Below are 23478 nucleotides of genomic sequence, written 5' to 3' on the forward strand. Positions count from 1 at the left end.
GCAATGCATACTTTAAAAGTTCACACTTTAGAAATGGTGTCCCCAGTTCGTCAATTGTGTTATATCAAATTCGCATTAACGAAACCGGTGTTATAGCCGAACGATCTGTACGACAATGCCGTTATCTCTGCCCAGGACTTGTTCTTAGCACAAACAGACAGAACCAAAATTTTGGAAATGCTGAGAGGGGTGGTGTTGTTAGAAACCAACTTTCTGGTTTGTTATGGACCAGACCAATATATAAGTTAGCCGACACCCTAATTTTTATTTCATTCACAGGCAAGTGTAAGGAACTGATTCAGCTGGTCCACTAACAGGCTTTAAGCAAAACATACTTTATTCTTACAAAGCATTTCAAATACAAACAGCAATAAAAGAATTGGCACAACTTAAATGCTATTGAAATTTTTTTAAAATTGAAATACCTTTTTATTTTAAACAGCTTTCTAGAAATTACATAAAAACACAATGTGAAAGGAATTCACGGGCTTAACATTTTCTGTTAACAGCAATAACAAATAGTCACACAGTTCAAGAAACAAATGACAAAAAAAAATTGACAAATTTGTAATTCGAGACAAACTATTCCTGCTCAGTATCAATCTATGAAGCTGAATTCAACCCAGATTGCCTCAAGAACATTTAGGTAAGATGATCAAATTTTGCTTATGCAAAAGACAATGAAAACCTGCACCTTTTACAGGCCATAGCTATGGGTATTACAGCATTTCTTCTCAGGACTACTCTCTCCAACTAGAGCTACAATGAAAAGCTTAGAAACAGTAAAGTGCCCCTTGATGTGGTTGCTACTCCTCAGATGAAGACTGGTCAATGGAGTACACCATGAACAGCACATCAGGCCGAGCTGAAACCGAGGGACTGCCTGGTCTCACAATCTCAAAGCCTATGAAGCTGAGTGTCCTCGGACGCAAGGCTCAATCCTCTCTGTTTTTGTGGAAGCAGGTAAATAGGTATTCCATCTTCAGTTTCTCTTCAGCAAATTCTAGCAGCACTGTTAACCCTTCTTTGCTTCCTTCTTGCAAAACACCATTCGGAATTTCCACAAACAGACTCTTATCAAGAGGAAAGTGCATCCCATTCAGGTACCTTAGAGTCTGTTATTTGTACTTAAAATGGATAATGTGTTGCTTTCCATTCACTGGTAGCTCTTGCGTTACAGTTAGGTTCTCATCTGTGTGTAAGAGAGCTGTAAGAGTGTGATCCCTTCCACTCCCTCGTCCACCCAGGATCTTCTCTGATGGGTGCGGGGCATCAGAAGCACCACAGATGCACTGGACTGAGGTGCACGCAGTACTGCTGCTGAGATGTACCACTCAAGGAAGGAATACTACTCTCCTGCATATTTACCATGGCGCTGGCTGGGCTCTTGTCTCTTTCTTTTCCAAAGTAGTGTTTGATGGAGCTTCTCACCCCCTCTGCCTGCAGACAGAGCCTGCTTGCTGGGTTATACTGGCAGTGGCAGCAGCAGTTGGCCTTCCATCAGGCCGTGCCTGGAGTATCGGTGCCGACCCTGCAGTGCCCGGTTTGCCCCGCTCCGCTCTGACTCACTTCCCGCTGCCTTCCGGAACCTTCAGCCTATTGAAATATTTAATAAAATTATATATTATTAAACAACTAATCATCAACTGTTCCAAATATAGCAGCATCCAATTATCAACACACCTCTGGCAAAGGCAAATTCAGCAAAACAAATTGTCCGCACTTGCTGTCTCCTGCAGTCCAGGAGGATGGAACAATCTAGCAGCAGAGAGCGATCTCTATCTATTTGCTGCAGCAGATAGAGGATGCTGTATCTAGCAGCCAACTCCAAACCCTAACTGAAAGTAAAACCAAAACCCTGGATGAGTGTGAGTCTGATTCCACCCACTCATGCTTCTTTAGTCCAATTTTTAAAAAAACACACAGAGAGCTCAAAGCTGATTACCTCTGCCTCTGAAGCAGACAGTCTGTTCCCACTCTCTGCAAGAGAAACAGCCCAGAATAGATCTCCCTTAAAGGCACAGTAATGTTCCAGGTTAATCAGGGTATCCGAGGGAGCAGTGAGCCACAAGGTGCATTTGAGGGAAAGAGGGGAAATTACCCCCAATATTTGACCATTGAATGAACCATTGGCATATAGAGTATGAGGCCAAATTGGATACATAAACAACTCTTCAGGGGAATGAATGGACACTTCCAATGGAAGGGAACTTCTCGACGTGGACTGATTATGGCTCTGGCTTTGCTCAGCTCAAGGAAACTGAAGATAAAGTCACTTCCAAACCTCGTTCAGGAGAAGACAAAGAGTCTCCTGATAACTTGACTGACTCAAGTAGGCAAAGAACAAACAAAGAAGGAAGTCATTAGCAATCAGACAATGGACTGTCACCTCCAAACATGGAGATCAGCTTCTCCATCAATATTATCCAAACTGGGAGCAGTATACCATCCTGAGGATACTATCATCACCAGTTATGGAGATCAGAAACTCCTGACAACTAATCTGATTCAGGATCAGGAACATATTCACACTGGTTACAGGTTGCAGGTATTTCCTGCCTATTAGATTACACTTGATAATCCTTATCCTGTCTATTTTGTTTTTAGCTGAAAAATGTGTTGCTGAAGAAGCGCAGCAGGTCAGGCAGCATCAAAGGAGCAGGAGAATCGACGTTTTGGGCAATAAGCCCTTCTTCACGAATGAGGAGGGTATGCCAAGCAGGCTAAGATAAAAGGTAGAGAGGAGGGACTTGGGGGATGGGCGTTGGGAATGCAATAGGTGAAAGGAGGTTAAGGTGAGGGTGATAGGCCAGAGAGGGGCTGGGGGCGGAGAGGTCGGGAAGAAGATTGCAGGTCAAGAAGGCGTCATGTTGCCATGGTCTGGCGATAGAGGAGGCCAAGGACCTGCATGTCCTTGGCGGATTGGGAGGAGGAGTTAAAGTGTTTAGCCACGGGACACCCATACCAACCAACCCAACCGGCCCGTGGCAACACGACGCCTGGAGGAAAAGCGCCTCATCTTCCGCCTAGGAACCCTCCAACCACAAGGGATGAATGCAGATTTCTCCAGCTTCCTCATTTCCCCTCCCCCCACCTTTTCTCAGTCCCAACCCTCAGACTCAGCAATCTTGACTTGCAATCTTCTTCCCGACCTCTCCGCCCCCACCCCCTCTCTGGCCTATCACCCTCACCTTAACCTCCTTCCACCTATCACATTCCCAACGCCCATCCCCAAGTCCCTCCTCCCTACCTTTTATCTTAGCCTGCTTGGCACACCCTCCACATTCCTAAAGAAGGGCTTATGCCCGAAACGTCGATTCTCCTTCTCCTTTGATGCTGCCTGACCTGCTGCGCTTTTCCAGCAACACATTTTTCAGCTCTGATCTCCAGCATCTGCAGTCCTCACTTTCTCCTATTTTGTTTTAATAATTTTTAAACTGTTGTTTTTTTTAACAAACTTCAAAAATGATTTTAAGATTACTGATGAGTCCTCAAGCAATGAGTTCTCAGCTGCCTATTTTCTGTTATCTGTAACTTCCAAACTTCATGATCTTATAAGGTTCAAAGATCTGCACCTGATTTTCTTACACATTACACTGAAGAATTTTTAGCCACTTGATACAAAGTGCAGGAAAACCAACTCTAATAGTGCCATAAACTGCAAGGCACAAGTCAGGAGTGTGATGGATTAATCCCCATGGGTGCAACTCCAACAACATTCAAGAAACTCAATACAATCCAGGACAAAGCAGTCCGCTTGATTGGCAGCACAATCACAACCATCCACTCCCTCCACCATCAATGCTCAGTAGCAGCATTCGATACTGTCGACAAGATGCACTGCAGAAATTCACCAAAGATCCTCAGACAGCCTCTTCCAAACTCGTGACCACTTCCATCTAGAAGGACAAGGGCAGCAGATACATAGAGACACCACCACCTCCAAGTTCTCCTCTAAACCATTCACCATCCTGACTTGGAAATTTATCGCTGTTCCTCCACTGTCACTGGGTTAAAATCCTGGAATTCCTTCCCTAATGGCATGTGGGTCAACCCACAGCAGGTGGACTGCAGCAGTTCAAGTGGCCAGCTCACCACCATATTCTCATGGGCACCTAAGCATAGGCTATAAATGCTGGCCATCCAGTGGCACCTATTTCCCACAAGCGAATAAAAAAAATTAGCAGAGAGGAGCAGAAATTGATGGTGGAAATTTATATTGGAGACTGAACAGATGATCAGCTGATGCACAGTTTTTCTGGCTTAACTGGATGGCATGGTGGCTCAGTGGTTAGCATTGCTGCCTCACAGTGCCAGGGACCTGGGTTCAATTCCAGTCTTGGGTGACTGTCTGTGTGGAGTTTGCCCTGTGTCTGCATGGGTTTCCTCCAGGTGCTCTGGTTTCCCCCCACAGTCCAAAGATGCAGCAGATTAGGTGGATTAACCATGGGAAATGCAAGGATAGGGTATGGGGTGGGTCTGGGTGGGATGTTCTTCAGGCAGTTGATATAGACTCAATGGGCTGAATGGCCTGCTTCCACACTGTAGGATCTTATGATCCTAACTTTATATCGATTCTTTGATCACAGCTCAAAGTTTGAGGTCAAAGTGTCTCCAATCTCTGGTTACATGTAATTTTCAGAAACTTTCTGTATGTCCCAGTTCTTCTCCTTTATCTTCCTTTCAGGAAGAGGAAAGGGGAAGACAAGAGAAATAGCTCATCATCCAATTAAATATGTATCAGCTGTCTGTGGTCAGGAATATCCAAACTGAGATTTCTATGCCATGTTCATGACAGACATCTGCTGGGCATTTCCAGGCTCCTTGAGTGACTCGGACTCATTGGCATAGTCCGGCCAATGCACAAGTATCTCAGTACGTGCCCAGTCAATGCTTATAGGAAGGATGTGGAAGCTGGGCCGTGTGTATCTGAGGTGAACAGTGGTGATCATTGTGTGAGGCTGAAGCATATTAGGCAGAAATTCTGATTGCCAGTGTCATGAACCAGACCAGACCTCCTCAAAATATTTTAATAAGGTAAGCTAGACCCTAATGTTTTCTTATCTTAAAGGTAAATGTGTTCCAGATGCAATTGGTTTGGACAAACTGCCTGACATTCAGCAAAACACAATTTATTCAAATACTACGGTCAAAATACAACAACAGAAAGAAGGAATTGTAATAACTTAACTCTATCGGAAAACTTAACAGAACAATACATACAGTAACTCTTTCTAATTAAGTGTTCCACTATAGTAACGTCTCATAAAGACATCCTTTGGAAAAAGGCAAATTTAGAAAACAGATTTTGCCTCACATGCAATCCAGCAGCCTCGGAAGAGAAACCCCAGCTTTTAGCAGTAATCAAGAGAGAGAAAAATAGCTTCCACTTCAAGACCCCAATAGCAACTGCTGAAAACTAAAAATCCTGATTCTGTGGGTGGGAGCTTGATCACACCCATTCAGGCTGCTTCTATTGTTTCAGCTTTAACAAAAACCATTCAAGGCTTCATAAGTTGTTTACCTTCTTATCGACTGTTCAGCACCTATCCTCCAATCTCTGTCTAAAAGAAACCAGGACAAAACACATCTCTTAAAGGCACAATACTGTCACACTAGAGACTACTAAAGGACAAGTGAAGTGGCTGTGCTGCATCGAGCAGCAGGAGAGGTCACTGATACACTGGGCTATGAACTTAAATATTCACTCACTGACCTTGACCATTTCTATGAGCTTAAAAAGCAGATCTGCATTTGTAAAGCACTTTCCAAACCATCAGATATCTCAAAAGCACTATGCAGCTGATGATGTACAGATCCATTACCACAAATCTGCTACCCAGGATTGGTTGTATCCATACATATTTTTGCAATCTGCCATGCATAGAGTTGAATTGAATGGAATTTATAAAAACAACGTGCCTGGACAATTCACTGCTTCGTATGCTATTTTTTATCTCACGCTTCAAATGATCCCACACCACCTGACTTGGCCTGAACCAAAACAAGAATCCTGAAATATCTACAATCAGCACGGACCTGCTGCCAGATCTGAGGTATTGTACTTTTAATTTGTCTTTAAAAATGTAGCCACTTTTTGTAATTTTGGAAATTTGGCTGCGCAGCAATATTCATCTACAGGAAAATGACTAAAGAACCTGTTTTCAGTGTAAGGTTCTCTCTCAGCACTGCACTGGACTACCGGCCTTGCTTTCTGCAGTGGGACTGGAATCAGGAGCATAAATGGATCTGAACTTAGCTGGCATGGACTCAGTGCAGCCAAATCATTTGAGGATCACACCTCAGGATTGCTTGCTGTGCCATTCCCTCCCAATGTAACCCTTGGGGAAAGGAGAGTTACTTGACTCTTTACCCGCCTGCCTCGTCACTTTCAGGGGTCTGTGGACTCTACCCTCATTTCCCTCTACTCTTCCAAGCATCCGACTATTTACTGTGTCATCTTGTGTCTAATTTGCCCTCTCAAAACACATGACCTCTAACTTCACTGCTTGCATTTGATCCATTGTTTAAACCTATTCACCCAGTCTATTAGTCATACAGTCACAGAGATGTACAGCATGGAAACAGATCCTTCAGTCTAACACGGCCGACCAGATATCCTAACCTAATCTAGTACCATTTTCTAGCACTTGGATCATATCCCTCAAAACCCTTCCTATTCATGTACCCATCCAGCTACCTTTCAAATGTTGTAATTGTACCAGCCTCCACTACTGGCAGCTCATTCCATACATGCAAGAAAAAAAATTGCTCCTTAGGTCTCTTTTAAATCTTTCCCCTTTCGCCTTAAACGTATGGACTCCCCTACCCTAGGGAAAAGACCTTGGCTATCCACCCTATCCATGCCCCTCATGATTTTATAAATTTCTATAAGGTCCTCAACCTCCAATACTCCAGAGGAAGTAGCCCCACCCCATTCAGCCTCTCCCTATAGCTCAAACCCGCCAACCCTGGCAACATCTTTGCTGAACCCTTTCAAGTTCCACAACATCTTTCTGCAGTCTACAGCTTACACGGTCTACACAGCCAAATCGGATCATCTGCAAACTTCTGAATCATGCCTCCTGCATTTAGGCTTAAATCATTCGTATCGATACTATTAAAAGCACATGGCTCAATGCGGAGCTCTCCAGAACCCACTGGGAACAGCCTTACGGTCACAGAAACACCCACTGACCATTATTATTTGAGCTCATGACAATTCATCTGCATTGTCCACTTGAGTAATATGCTTCTGTGCATGTACTGATATAGGACAGTGTTTATACTCTATACAAGAATCAAAATGTATGAAAAATCATCAGCTGGTGAATAAGGCACATCAACTTGATTTGAGTTGTTTCTTTATTGACAGCCTATGAATAACTGGAATCTCCACTTGCATTATCTTTGGGCTCAGTGGAGAGCTTCCTAGAATTGTACCCTCAATGATTTCCAGATTTCCAAACCAGTTTTATTACCTCTTCCATGGGATTATTTGTGAGTGGGAGGTGCTGAGGATCATGATGCTTAGTTGCAACATGTCTGAATAATCCTACTCTACAACAGTCACATCATATTAAAACACTTCATTGGTGATAAAATGCTTTGAGATGTCTGTGAAAAGTGCTAAATTTTTTCACGCTGTCAATGGGCGAGCTGGCCTTTCTCTGTCCTTGCTTTGTTTTTAATGTTTCTTGTTACTATCACTGAAACTGAACTGTACTGGCCTGATTTCGACTTCCCAGTGGTTAAGGAGTGGTGCAGACCTGACAATATGACAAATGCGTGCAGGGTTTGTGGGTTATTGAATTAGGTAATTAAACACAGCTCCAAGCATGGATTCGGACAAGTGCAGGCAGGGAGAGTGAAATCTAAAATGCTTTTCATTCTTTTTGCAGGATGTGAGCATCAGTAGCCAGTCCAGCATGTGTTGCCCTGTCCCTGACTACTCACAAAGGTGGTCGTGAGCTGCCTTCTTGAACCAATGCAATCAATGTGGTATCGACACATCCACAACAGAGTTAGACAGAGAAGTCCAAAGATTTTGACCCAGTGACAATGAAGGAACATTGATACAGTTCCAAGTCAGAATGGCATGTGGCTTGATGGGGAGTTTGCAGGTGCTGATGATGTGAGAGTCACATTACACCCATACAGGTAATTGGGCCCAGACTCTTCTTGTTAAAACAAAACAGCGAATCACATGGAACAATCGATATTATACTCTCAAACTGGAGGCCAACAGGCCGCGCACTGTACTTTCTGAACAAAGAGACAATATTCAAGTGGACTTTTCCATTGTCCGTTGACTACCCTCACCAGCTAGATTTCACAATGGCTGCCAGACCACTGTAATGGTCATCTGAATTTAAAAAAGACTATCTGTGAGCAACTTATAACTAGCATGACAGGGAGTTGATAATCATTCCCCTATTGTGTACCAATACTCCAACCCAAAGCCATAATGTGAACAATGGGAGACAGTACTGATACTGCTTTCACATTACGCAAGCTATCTGCAGAGCTGAGACATTAGATTTCCACAAGAACAACTCAGCAAGGTTGTCTTGGACTGGTGTTAGAGACTATCACCCACCAACAGGAAAGGAGCCTTTCCTCAATCAGTCTTCTTGGGTGGGACAAAAGTGAAAAACTCTTCTCTACATAAACTCTGACGCAGCTTTGAACACAAAATCCAGAAATGTCTTATTGCCATTCTCTCCCAAATGTCGAGAGAGAGATTTCCCTAAGCCTGCAATAGTTTTCATCTTAAACAGTACTTTAAGAACATATACCGGTTACAAGTAGTTCTTCTGTAGCGCGATGGTTGCATTCTTGAGCAAACTTGCATTATAGAAAAATCGCACTTTAGAAACAACGCTTAAAGTGTTGGCGCTGTAGTCACATTACAATCAACACATGTATTAAAATTTTGCACTTTAGAAACAGTGTCCCCAATTTGTTAATTGTGTTACAGCAAATTTACATTAACGAAATGTGCGTTATAGCAGAATGACCTGTACTTGTTATTGTGTTAGTAAGGTAAGTGTGTGCTACATCTCTCGAAATGATCTTTTATTGTGTGTATCAGTGTCTGCATGTTTAGTCAGTGGGTGTTTGTTGTATTTATGTTTCACATGTCATAAAAAGAAATATTTATCCTTTTGTCGGATTCAAATTTACAAGAAAGCTTGTTTGTATCTATTCTTTAACATCACAGCATTCAAACAGATTAAAATGTTTATTCTCAAAAATACATTTTGTGGCAGTCAACCAGATTGTGAGAGATAAAGACAAGAGGAGTCACCCCACCATTTGTCAGTGTTTTATTGCTTCTACTGCCCTTTCCCCTCCAGGCAAAATCCTGGAATCTATTGCGAAAGATACTATAACAGGGTGCTAACAGAATTTTAATGCAATCAAGCAGGATCAAATTTTTTGCTGGAAGGGAAATCATGCTTAACTAATTTAATAGAGTCTTTCTGAAGAAGTAACAAGCAAAGTGGATACAAGGGAACATGTGGATGTGGTGTATTTGGATTTGCAAAAGGCAACTTCTAATGTTACTGCATAAAGCATGATCGCATAGTTTTGATTTTGATTTGATTTGATTTAGTATTATCACATGTATTGAGATAGAGTGAAAAGTATCGGTTTGCACGCTAACCAGACAAATCACATCAGAATCATAGAACGGAACGAAGAATACATTGTGACAGCTACAGAGAAGGTGCAGAGAAAGATCAACTCTAATATTTGAGAGGTCCGCCATAAGATTGATAACAGTGGGGAAGAAGCTGTTCTTAAATTTGTTGGTATGTGTATTCAAACCTTTGTATCTTCTGCTCAATGGAAGAGTATAACCGGGGTGGGAGGGGTCTTTGATTATGTTGGCTGCTTTACTGAGGCAGGAGATAGCGTAGACCGAATAATGAAAGGAAGGCTGATTTTTGTGATGGACTGGGCTACATTCACAACTCCCTGTAACTTCTTGCAGTCTTGGGCCCAGTAGTTGCCATACCAAGCTGTGATGCACCCAGATAGGATGCTTTCTATAGCGTATCCATAAAAAAAAAGGTAAGAGACTTTGTGGGCATGCTGCATTTCCTTAGCTAACCGGGGAAATAGAGGCTTGGTGTGCTCTCTTGACTGTAGCGTCAAAGCGGATGAACCGGGGTAGATCACTGGTGATACTGACTCCCAGGAACTTGAAGCTCTTTACCACCTTTACCTCAGCACCACTGATATATGTGGGGTGTGTACTTCACTCCACTTCTTAAAGTCTTGGGGGGGAAACACACAGGCATGGATTGAGGGCTAGCCAACATGATACAGATATTCTCGCTGGAGGTAGAGAGAAGTGGAAATAATTGGGGGAATTGCCATTGGTATGATACTCACTATCCCCCAAATCCTGTCGTGCCACTTCACCAATTAAATCCTGGGCTGAAAGGTCCATCAGAGATGTTCTCAGCTCGACAACAGTTAAGGCACTTCATGATCGATTACTGGTCATTTAAGGGCTGTAACTCACCACCTCTCTAATTACCTGCCTTCCTGATAGTGGGCAAAGTGCCTGGTTGCCTGACTGAGTAACCGGGGCAACTAGACTGCCAGATTGGATATTGCTCCATTTGACCACATTCCAGCAATAGTACTGAAGGCTTGTGTACCGGTACTTGCCACTCCAATAGCCAAGTTCTTCCAGTACAGTTACAACACTGGCATCTACCCAACAATGTAGAAATTTGCCCAAGTACATCCAGTATACAAAAAGCAGGACAAATCTAACCGGGTCAATTACTGCCCCATCAGCCAACCCTCAACCTCCAGGACATCTCTGTAGGAATTCTTCAGAGTAATGTCCTAGGCCCAGCTGCTTCATTAATGACCTTCCCTCCATCATAAGGTCAGAAGTGAGGATGTTCGCTGGTGATTGTACAATGTTCAACACCATTCGAGTCTCTCAGATACTGAAGAGGTCCGTGTTCAAATGCAACAAGATCTGGACAATATCCAGGCTGGGGCTGTCAAATGGCAAGTAATATTCAGACAACTCAAGAGCCAGGCATAACATGTCCAAAAATAGATAATTGCCCTTCAATAGCATTACTAATGCTGAATTCACTAATATCAACATCCTGCAGGAACTGAACTGGTCTAGCCATATACAAACACAGGTCAGAGGCAAGGAATGCTGCAGCAAGCAATTCACTTCCTGATTCCCCAAGCCTGTCCACCATCAATAAGGCACAGGTCAGGAGTATGATGGATACATTCAGCTCCAACAACACTCCAGAACTATCTAGCACAAAACAGCCCACTTGAGTGAGACCACATCCACAAACATCTACTCCTTCCACCACCAGTACAGGGCAGCATGGTTAGCACTGCTGCCTCACTGTGCTAGGGTTCAATTCCAGCCTTCAGTAGTTGTGTGGAATTTGCATGTTCTCCCCATGTCTGTGTGGGTTTCCCCCACATGCTCCAGTTTCCTCTCACAGTCCAAAGATGTGCAGGTTAGGTGGAATGGCCATGCTAAATTACCCATAGTATCAAAGAATGTGCAGGTTAGGTGAGTTAACCATGGGAAATGTGGGGTTACAAGTTTAGAGTAGCAGGATGGGTCTGCATGGAATGCTGTTTGGAGGTTGGCACAGACTCGATGGGCCAAACAGCCTCTTTCCACACTGTAGGGTACTCTATGAATACACAGATAGATTCTTGACTGGCGGGAGAGTTAAAAGTTATATGAGGTACACAGAAAAAAAAAAAAGGCCACCATCAAATCAGCTTTGATCTTATCAAATAACAGTGCAGACACAAGGGACTGAATGGCCTGTTCTTACCCTTACTATGTTTGTAATTCCTGTGGCGTTGTCCTGGGATTGAGCTCATTGGTGTCTAACAAACATCTTCTTCTATGTTAGAAATGACACCAACCAAGGGAGAGTTCTCCCCTGAATGCCAGTTTGCTAGAGCCTCTTCATACCATGTTCAGTCTTGCTCACCTCATGCCTGGAAGACAGCGTCTTTGTCCATGTTCAGGTTAAGGATGCCAATGAGACCAGGAGGAGAGTGCTCCTGACAGAATCCAAATTGAGTGTCAACGGGCTGGTTGTTGCTATGTACTTGATGGCAATGAGATGTTCCCTCACTTTGTTGCTGATTGTGAGGAGACCAATTGAGCTGGACTTGACTGGATAGTGCTGCTTTTTGTGCAAAGTGTTATGACATGGCGGTGAACCCCTCGGTAAATTAAACCCAACACCCAGAAAAGCTCACCTCGCCTCGTAATCTGCTAAACTGTAAGTGACAGAGAACTCCCAAATTCCACTATTTAAAGAAAATATTATCAATTTATTCTTTAACTCTTAAAAGTGAACATTAAACAACTACTTACAACTCTAAGCCCTTCTTTCTCTTAACTGCTTATTATCTGCCTCCCACTCCATAACAATAAACTGTTCCAATAAAACACTTATTAAAATTACAGCAACTTAATTTCAAAACCACACAGCGGCTGTCATCTTTGGTGTCTTTCTTCTTTTGGCTGAAGATCTCATTGTGTTGTCTTTTTTCTTTTTACTGTGAAGATGTTTCCTATGAAAAGGTACCTTTGATAGAGAGTGTTTCAATGCCTTGGGTCTCTCTCTGACTGTCTGTCTCTCTCGAAGGCATTGCCATGTCTGATTTTCAAAATGCCTGCCTTTTTTTGTATCCCCAACATTGGATCACCTTATTGGTTTGATGTTGGCAAAACAATAAATCCAAACTCAATTGGGTTTTAGTATCCTGGAGCCTAATTTAAACTGATTGGTTAAATTTGAATTGTTGTCAAAACAGTAACTAACTCAGGTATCTGTTTCACCAGTTGTCACCAGATAAGCCAAATGTTATATATTTTCAATTTTCCAGTACACTCTGAGACTGCTCTTGTAATCTCTCAGGGCAGAACAGCATTCACTCTCTCTTAAAAGTACAATACACATCTTCAACTTCAAAACAGAAGGGCAGTGCTGGGCACTTATCCAGACTATAGGGTAGAGACCAAGGTTAGTCAGCTTGGGCCGACAGCTTGCTCTTCTGTGATCTGCACAATTGGACAATGTCAAAGCCCATGCAGCTCAAATACAGGAACTGATGTGACCTGAATGCAGTGTTTTCTTGCTGAGTCAGGGCTAGGTGCAAAGCTGCTCCCCTACAATGGGGAGCTTGCTGAGGCCTGAGCTGTAACTTGTTCAGGAAGAAGATTCATCCAGTAGCTTTAAAAGCCATCACCCCAGCATCTGTTCTTTTCCTGACAACAATTAGGTTCTCAAGGGCTTCTCTGTACCGATTTACATTTATCCCCCATTATGCACATTAATTTCTTTACGGGAAATCCTTCCATTTTGAACAAAGTGCAACGTCAGTAGAAGGATGCCTCTGGCAAGAGATTTCTCTGTCCATCTGCTGGGGGTGAGCCTCTGTAAAAAAAAAAAAGAGGTCAGTGGAGCTTCCATTTAACACTCGGAATGGCTCGTATTGCAAACCTGACAGGCCCACAAAGAGTCGACTCACCACAGTAGGAAATCGCAGGATGATCAGCCAGCAATATGCTCTCAGCCATCAAGGTGCCACTAATGATATTTGCATTGCTGTAGCTATCGGGTGAGAACTGCAGGGCCCTGTCTTCACAAGGTTTAGGGCAGTAGCAGTAGCAGCAGGGTGACCTGGTGCATGAGTGCCACAGAATTGAGATGGTAGAGGCTATTCAGCTCATTGAGCCTGTACCAGCTCTCCAAAACAGTTTTTCACCTTAGTGTCATTCTCCTGCCTTGTTCCTGGAAACTGGTCTGTCTTTCATTTGAAACAATCAACCAAGGCCCCGCCTTAATTGAATTGGTCTCTATTGACATTCTAGACAATGTGTTCCAGACCCTAACTACTCACTAAAGATTTTTCTCACATCACATTTGCTTCTTATGCAAAGTACTTTAAACCTGTGTCCACTGTCTTTGACTTTCTTACAATAGCAACAGTTTTTATCTATCTACTCTCTCCAGACCCTTCATGACTTTGAAAATTTCGATGGAATCTCCTCATAGCCTTCTCATCTCCATGGAAAACAGTTCCCATTTATCTTTGTAACTGAAGTTCCTCATCACTGGAGCTATTGTAATAAACTTCTGCATTCCCTCTAATCCATTGACATACTTCTTAATGTGTGGTGCTCAGAATTGTGAACAATAATCTAACTTAAGTCTAACAAAGTATTTTAAAAGTGCATTAAAAGTAATATTAGCAAATTTGCTGATGATACAAAGCTGGGTGGCAGGGTGAAATGTGAGAAGATGTTATGAGAATACAGGGTGACTTGGACAGGCTAGGTGAGTGGACGGATGCATGGCAGATGCAGTTTAATGTGGATAAATGTGTGGTTATCCACTTTGGTGGCAAGAACAGGAAGGCAGGTTACTACCTAAATGGAGTCAAGTTAGGTAAAGGGGCAGTACAACAAGATCTAGGTGTTCTTGTATATCAGTCAATGAAAGCAAGCATGCAGGTACAGCAGGCAGTGAAGAAAACTAATAGCATGCTGGCCTTCATAACAAGAGGAATTGAGTATAGGAGCAAAGAGGTCCTTCTCCAGCTGTACAGCGCCCTGGTGAGACTGCACCTGGAGTACTGTATGCAGTTCTGGTCTCTAAATTTGAGGAAGGACATTCTGGCTATTGAGGGAGTGTAGCGTAGGTTTATGAGGTCAATTCCCGGAATGGCAGGTCTATCATATGCTGAAAGATTGGAGTGACTGGGCTTGTACACACTTGAGTTTAGAAGGATGAGAGGGGATCTGATTGAGACACAAGATTATTTAAAGGATTGGACACTCTGGAGGCAGGAAGCATGTTTCCACTGATGGGCGAGTCCAGAACCAGAGGACAAGTATGAAAATAAAGGTTGGCCATTTAGAACAGAGTTGAGGAGAAACTTCTTCACCCAGAGAGATAAGGCAGGAACAGGATACTGAATGTGGATGATCGGCCATGATCATAATGAATAGTGGTGCTGGCTCGAAGAGCCAAATGGCCTACTTCTGCACCTATTGTCTATTGCCATATACAAGTCCAGCATTATGTCCTTTCTCTTGTACTGTATGCCCTGATATATATCTCTCTATCAACTTCTCTTTCCTGCTTTCTCACCTCCCCTTTTAATCTTCTGTATTTAGCTTGGTTCTCAGCTGTATCTATTACCTGACATCATCTATCTCAATTCAACCCCCTTTTTCATCGAGAGCGCTCTTGATTAGTTTTCCCAAGCTTTCATTTGATGGAATAAATCTTAACTGTACCCTTTTCTTTTCTGTATCTTTTCTTTGAAGATCATTGCTCATCTGAAATATCGGAATCTTCACTCCACTCTATCCTTTACAATACAACTGTCCTAGTCTATATTCAAATTAAAGCCCACCATTATGTCTACTCTATAATGTTTGCACCTCTCTGAAATGCCCCTGTAGATTTGTTCCGCTGATTCTTTCTCACTAATTCTAGAGATCTACTCAAGGCCAAAGGGGATTGACAAAGCAGATGTAGAAAGGATGATTCCTCATGTGGGGCAGTCTAGAACGAGAGGTCATAGTTTTATGATGAGGGGTAATAACATTTTAAAACAGATCAGGAGAAATTACTTCTCTAAAAGGGTTGCGAATCTGTGGAATTACTGCTCCAGAGTGTGGTACATGCTGGGACATTGAGCAAATTTAAGGAGGAGTTCGACACATTTTCAATTAGTAATGGTTTGAAGGTTATGGACAGCAGTTAGGTAAGTGGAGTTGAGGCCAAGATGAGATCAGCCACAATTGTATTAAATTGAGGATTAGACTTGAGGGGTCGAATGGCCCACTTCTGAACCTAGTTCTTACATTCTAGTTAGTGGCCTATTGATTTCATTGGGCAATTAATTAGAGTCATAGAGTTGTAGAGATGTAACAGCAAGAAAACAGACCTGTCGGTCCAACTCGTCCATCCTGACCCGATGTCCTAAGCTAATCCAGTCCCATTTGCCAGCACTTGGCCCTTATCTCTCCAAACCCTTCCTATTCACATACCCATCCAAATGCCCTTTAAACGCTGTAATTGTACCAGTCTCCACCACTTCCACTGGCAGCTCATTCCACACATTCAACACCCTCTGTGTGAAAAAGTTGCCCCTTAGGTCCCTTTTATATCTTATCTCTCTCACCCTAAACCTATGCCCTCTCGTTCTGGACTGCCCCAACTTGAGAAAAAATGAAGTGGCATTAGAGGGGGTGCAGAGGAGGTTCACTAGGTTGATTCAGAAGTTAAGGGGGTTGGCTTATGAGGAGAGACTGAGTAGACTGAAGTTAATTCCTTGGAATTTAGAAGAATGAGTGGGGGTCTTATAGAAACATATAAAATTATGAAGGGAAGAAACTGGGACAAGAAGGCATAGTCTCAAAGTTAGCGGGATCAGATTCAGGACTGAATTGAGAAGGAAAGTATTGCACCTTTTTATTTCCTTAGCTCTAGCCAAAGTGATTCTGTCCATGAACACACTGGGACATTATCTTTCTAGGTCAAAAATCAAACGACATCAGGTTATAGTCCAACAGGCTTATTTGGAATTGCAAACTTTTGGAGCACTATTCCTTCCTCAGGCACGGTATGATTGAGAGGTATAAGACACAGTTTTTTATATGCGAAAAATGTTAACTTGAAAACTAGCTGCACTTGTTGAATCCTTTAATCAGTTAGGAGGTAGACTGCTGATCAAAATGCAAAATCCAGAATCTGGTATCGTTTGATTTTTTTGACCTTGTTCACCCCAGTCCAACTCCAACATCTCCACATCATTATCTATCTAAGCTATGCATTGCTTTCCATAGGAGAAAGTGAGGACTGCAGATGCTGGAGATCAGAGCTGAAAATGTGTTGCTGGAAAAGTGCAGCAGGTCAGGCAGCATCCAAGGAGCAGGAGAATCGACGGTTCGGGCATGAGCCCTTCTTCAGGAATTGCTTTCCATAGCCAATACCAAAACCTAGGCCTCTTTTCTTCCTTTCCTATCTTTTTGGACACCTTGCATCCAATAATATTTAACACTACCCTGCTGTTCCTTGAGCCAGGACTCTCTATTGCCACAACTCTGTTATAACACCACTTGGTAGTCAGCACCTGTAATTCACTAATATACAATACACTGCCCATTCACACACATACACCAGAACCCTGATATAACTTTTTTTTAAAATTTCGACCTTATTCCAATTCTACCTATTAACTTCTTATTCTCTCTTTTAGAGTTATCCGTCTTTTCCAGTGCCACCTTAACATTCCTCTGTGATATTCACTCCTGATTGGCCATCAGTTACCCATTTAGTTTAAACCCTCCATAATATCAAGGATCTCTAGGATTGGTGTTCTGTGTGGCTGAGCTGTCCTGCCTTACGTTAAGCTTATTTTTAGACTATTTACTACAGCCAGGAGACTGCATGGCTCTTGTAGAGCAATGGTATCATCTCTATCTCAAAGGCAGAAGGCCCAGGCTCAAGTCCTGCCTGATCCATAGAGGCAAATAAGTTGATTAGGAAATATCCAACCTGGAGATTGGAGAGTAGAATTACTCAGCCTCACTCACCAATCAGCTCCTTTGCCTGATATTGAAGGGTAAGAGTAAGAACCAACTCATGTGGAGTGGAGAAGTTTAAACAAAGAAGCAAAGGAACTCCCCACACTGCCAGCACTGTGTCCAAGTCACGCAAAATCAGAGATGAAACATTAACACTTACCTTCAACCTGCTTTCTCAGTGCCTCAAAGTGAATCGTTCAAATGTTGGCCCTTCCATTAGTACTCTATTAGACACCGTTGTGGTGGTCATTTCTGTAAGAGGTACCTGCATTCAGCAATGAGCTCATGTCCTGTTCAATATGTAATTATATGATGGAATAACCCAAAGGGTCTTTGTAATCCTGACATATTGTTCCCAAGTTACCCTGTGCACTTCCCTCACCTTTCAGTAAGAGGATTTGAAAGCACTTTAGTGGGATACTTAATACATATCCTTTAAACAGAAGTAAATGCAGAGAGATATTAAAATCAAAATTCACCCACCTTGCTTAACTTCAAACCTTACATTATCAATAAGAACATAGATAATAAAGCACATGGCACTTAATCATATTATTGGTCAACCTTCTGGCATAGAGATTAAAATGAGCATGTTTTCCCTTACTGAACCATTTGCTGTGAAGTTAATTCTAGATTGCAATTAAACAGTGTGAAGCACTCACATTTAAACAGCCTAACGAATCTCGTAAAGGTCCTTACTCACATACTAGCTATGTATAAAATATTCATTTTGTTACGACCAGTCCACAGGCAAAGCTCCCTGACTTTTTATCGTTGGGCTAGGATACTCCAAGTTGTCAAGCTCAAAGGTGGGGAGGGATGAATCGGCTACCCCTCTCTATGCACTTATCCCTTCTATTGGTCCTACAGGTTAATTTGAACAAGGATTTTGTTCTGGATGCCCTATCAGAACCAAACTAATTTATGCTTTAAAAAGGAGCTAATTTAATCAGGTTTTCATGAGTTAATGAATGCAACACACATACGCACAGATTAAGAATAAGAAGCAAGTCCAAAAATTGTTAAAAGTTAAAAGAAATGCAGTTGAGTTCCTTGAAGATTAGACAATGGGCCATTGCAGCCTTACATTGGCTGATACCAGGAGCCCATTACAAGCCAGCAGAAAGGACTTTGTCCTGCTTCTTTGTGACTGAGGTTTTTGCTTTCTGTTTTCTGGAAAGAGAAAACCCATTTCATTTTATTTCTACCTGCACTAGAGGGATGTCTAAGGGCTTTCTCACACTCACAGCACACACATCCACCCACTAGCAGATACAAACCAAGGTTGGAATTGGCTTTTAGCTTATTTGTTCCTCTGTAAAGCTGTTCAGCAGCCAGGGTGGCTCAACTGGTAGGTAACATAACTCTTTATCCCAGGGGCATCATTCGGAGTTTGGGGGGTGGGGCAGTGGAATAGTGAACATATCACTGGACTAGCAATCCAGAAGCTCAGGTGGATTCTTAGAGGACACGGGGTCAAACCCCACTGCTGCGTTTTGTGAAATCTAGACTCAATTTATTCATTCAAAATCAGGAATTGAAAGCTAGTGCCAATTATGCCTTTTGGAAGAATCTGCCATCCCCCTACCCGGTCTGGTCTTTAGGGTGGCACAGTGGTTAGCACTGCTGCTTCACAGCGCCAGGGACCCAGGTTCAACTCCAGCATCGGGCAACTGTGTGGAGTTTGCACATTCTCCCCGCATCTGTGGATTTTCTCCAAAAGTTCAAAGATGTGCATGTTAGGTGAATTGGCCATGCTAAGTTGCCCATAGTGTTCAGGGATGTATGGGCTCGGTGGATTAGCCATGGGAAATGCAGGGTAGGCAGGGAACAATGTGGACTCAATGGGCCGAATGGCTGGCCTCCACATTACAGGGAGTTTGTGATTCTAGGTGCACCTGTAGCTCAACTTCCATGACAATGTGGTTGACTTTTAAATGCCCACTGAAGTAACTGAGCAAGCCACTCGATTGCGTCAAACTGTTACAGAAAAATGGAATAAAAACAGTCAGCCTGGAAACACTGTCACATCTGCAATATCCTCTTTATAATGACACTGACAACACTATCACTATCCATGGCTATGCCTGTACTGTTGGCAGGATTGACCCACCTGATGTGGTGGCAAAGTGGTATACAGTCAGGTTGCCTGGGGCATCCTCAATATTGAGTCGTGACCCTGTACAATCTCATGTCATCAGGTCAACCATGGACAAAGAAACCTCCTTCTGATCACCACTTACTACATCACCAACACCAACCTACTCCTACCCCTTAGCTGAGGAAGCAATTCTTCTCAGTGTTGCACAGAGGGTAGAGATTGGTCTGTGGTTGGGAGTCTTCAATGACAATTGCCATCAGTAGGTTGCTGGCAGCAGTACTGACTGAGCTGACTGAGTCCTGAAGGACTTATACAATTAAAAGTAAGGCCTTGGGTAGTGTTGTAGAACAAAGAGACCTTGGGGTTCAGGTACATAATTCTTTGAAGTTTCATCTTGGGTAAACAGAGTGGTTAAGAAAGCATTTAGCCCGCTTGCCTTCATCGCTCAGACATTTGAGTATAGGAGTTAGGACGTCATGTTGAGGTTGCACAGGACATTAGTGAGACCACTTTTAGAGTGTTGTGTCCAGTTCTGGTTGCCCTATTATTGGAAGGATAGGATTAAGCAGGAAAAAGGTTCAGAAAAGATTTACCAGGATGTTGCTGGGAATGGAGAGTTTGAATTATAAGGAGAGGCTGGAGCATTTTTTTCACTGGACTGTAGAAGGTTGAGGGGTGACCTTACTGATGTTTATAAAATCATGAGGGGTATATGGATGAACATTGGACAAATGGCAGGTGTCTTTTCTCTCGAGTGGAGGAGTTCAAGACTAGGGAGCATATTTTTTTTTAAGATGAAAGGAGAGACATGAGGGGCAACTTTTTTTACACAGAGTGGTTTGTCTGTGGAATGAATTTCCAGAGGAGGTGGTGGATGCGGGTATAGTTACAACATTTAAAATCCATTTGGATAAGTAGATGAATAAGAAATGTTTGGAGGGATATAGGCCAAATGTAGGCTGGTGGGACTAGTTTAGTTTGGGCTTATGGTCAGCATGGATTTGTTGGACCAAAGGATCTGTTTCTGCGCTGTATAGCTCTATGTATCTGCCAGGAATGGTTTTGCAGCAGGTGGTGGAGAAATTGTTAAGTAGGAACACTTGGCCTGACCCTCCTGTACTGCGCTGTATTCTTCTATGTTCGATGTTCTATGTTCTGTGCTGTATAGCTCTATGTATCTGCCAGGAATGGTTTTGCAGCAGGTGGTGGAGAAATTGTTAAGTAGGAACACTTGGCCTGACCCTGACCAACCTACTGTTTTAAATGTATGTGTGCTTGACACTGTGATAGGAACAACCACCACACTGTCCTTGTGGAGATGAAGTCCCATCTTCACACTGAGCATACCTTCCAGTATGCTGTGTGGCACTGCAACCATGCTAAATAGAGTAGATTAGGAACAAATCAAAACTGGGCATCCATGAGCCATCAATAGCAGCAGGATTATATCCCTCTCTCTACCATTATCACTGAGCCAGGGCATCAAAGCTGGTTTGATGAACATTGGACAAATGGGTACCTGGACCAATATGAGGCATCAATAAAAATGATGTGTTAACCCTGCATTTTAAGAAAGTGAAGGAAGTTCCCTTGCACTGGATAATGTTGAAGCATTGAGAATGGGGGTGAATCTTACTTCTGCAGCAAATTATTACCTCAGCCAGATACAGAGGAAGACATTGAGGCTGCCTCAATACACAACCCTGTCCTTTTGCTATGTCTCATTGATTGAGGAGATCTCATTGCTTGTGGCTGTATCACTATTCTGAATAGCCTTAATTTCCCTTCATGTTGTCAGCCCTTTGTCCTAAACCCGTGCAGACATCAGTTTCAACAGATGTTACTCCCCAGCCTTTTTGAAATGTCTCGGGTCCTGTACAATATGGAAGGCTAAAATTATCCAAAAATCAGCTGTCAATTTCAGGGATGCTTTCTCTGTGAGCCCCAGTAACTGTTCTCATGCTTACCTCAGTATGAATGCACCGTGCCTCCAGAACACCATTCTGGCATTACCTTGTGCCCAGCAGTTGAGAAACACTTGCCTGTGCCAGGATCTTCTCATGTTCAGGCCTCAAGTGATGTATTTAGACTCCATTGTGAACCACATCAGATGCTGCCAGTCTGGTCTGAATGACCCACCTGGTTCATCGTAGTGTCCACAGTCCAGGGAAATGCTAACCAATGCCACAAGTAGTTTACTGGCCTTTATGCAGTCCATGACACCAAGTCCCACCATCTTGTCTCTGTTATCACGCACTCATTCAAACTTTGCCATTGCACCTGCCTCCCATCAGAGTGCATGCTCTTCCGCAGTCACTGCAAAAAAGGGAACTAAGGTGCAACGTTTTCACACAGAGGGTGCTGCATGTATGGAATAATCTGCCAGAGGAAGTGGTGGAGGCTGGTACAATTACAACATTTAAAAGGCACCTGGATGCGTATTAAATAGGAAGGGCTTAGAGTGATATGGGCCAAATGCTGGCAAATGGGATTAGATTTATTTAGGATATCTGGTCGACATGGATGAGTTGGACTGAAGGGTGTGTTTCTATACTGTGTTTCTTTGACTGCATAACTCTATTACCCCAGTGCCCAAAACTACTTACCCTCCCTACGCATTGCACTTCCTCCTCACTCACTCTCACCACCTTTCCTGACCCATGCCATACCAGCCCCCTGACTGATTATACTCCTTGACTGGTAAACATGACAAGTTGCCTGGCTATTAGTTTGAGTTAGAGAGTATGGCAGAAATGCAGTATTACGAAAGCAGGCTAAGAGCTACCAGATACACCCTGTTCCCTGAACACAAAGTGTCCAGGCAGGAGGTTACAATGAAAGGTGAACTGCAAAGTGCAGTACTGAAGTGGTGAACTGTGTTATAAATGAGTCAGAGATGTGCCAGGATAATGTGGTGACACATGGGCTTGGCCAATGCCATCCACTGTGGGTGCAAGTGGATCCTGCCCATAGGAGTGCCTTGACATGTTGAGATTGCTGGCTAATATAAAAGCCTGGAGGAGACTTCGCTAAACTGGATCCCACAGGTAAATGCTCAGACTTTCCAATTCCCTCGGGAAATAGCAAACTTCACATAAATGAGAAATAAAAATGAAAGAACTGCAGATGCTGGAAATCTGAAACAAAAACAGAAATTTCTGGAAAATCTCAGCAGGTCTGGCAGATTCTGTGGAGAGAAATCAGAGTTAATGTTACACGTCCGGTGTCCCATCTTCAGAACTTGCACAAAAATGAAACTCGATTAGGTAATAATGGGAGGTTAATTCACTCCTAATAAGTGAGATTCTCATCTAGCCAATCAGATCATATGTGTAAAATTGGAAATTTTCTCCCGGACGTTGAGAATCTCAATTTTATGTTCCCACACCATATTCCCTACTGATTCATCACTGCTGAAGTTGTTCAGTATCTTGGAACGTTCTGCCAAGTGTACTCAGTTACGCATTAATGGTCTTTGTTTACAATATCATGACTTAGCTGAGAAAGAATAATTCATCCATTACCTTCATTAACAAGATGCAGAGCACTGTCAGAGAAAGTTCAAATCCTAAACTCAGGGCTGCGTGATGGACCATGTGCCATCTCTGTTCACACACTTACTCTGGTCAGGGAGACTCCTTCACAAAACCGGAGGGGAAGTTTCCATATGAGGCAAGACTGTTCGCTTTCGATGTCAGCTGCTGGTAAACAAAGTTTCAGGCAGAGGAACATGAAGTTA

General features: G+C 42.9%; 1 pseudogene; it reads right to left on the reverse strand.

Annotated features, from left to right (window-relative positions):
* Nucleotides 1–319: 319 nt before the first annotated feature.
* Nucleotides 320–23341, reverse strand: LOC122562828 (annotated as a pseudogene).
* Between the last annotated feature and the right edge of the window lie 137 nt (nt 23342–23478).

Source organism: Chiloscyllium plagiosum, chromosome 25 (assembly GCF_004010195.1).
Source record: "Chiloscyllium plagiosum isolate BGI_BamShark_2017 chromosome 25, ASM401019v2, whole genome shotgun sequence".
Lineage (NCBI taxonomy): Eukaryota > Metazoa > Chordata > Chondrichthyes > Orectolobiformes > Hemiscylliidae > Chiloscyllium > Chiloscyllium plagiosum.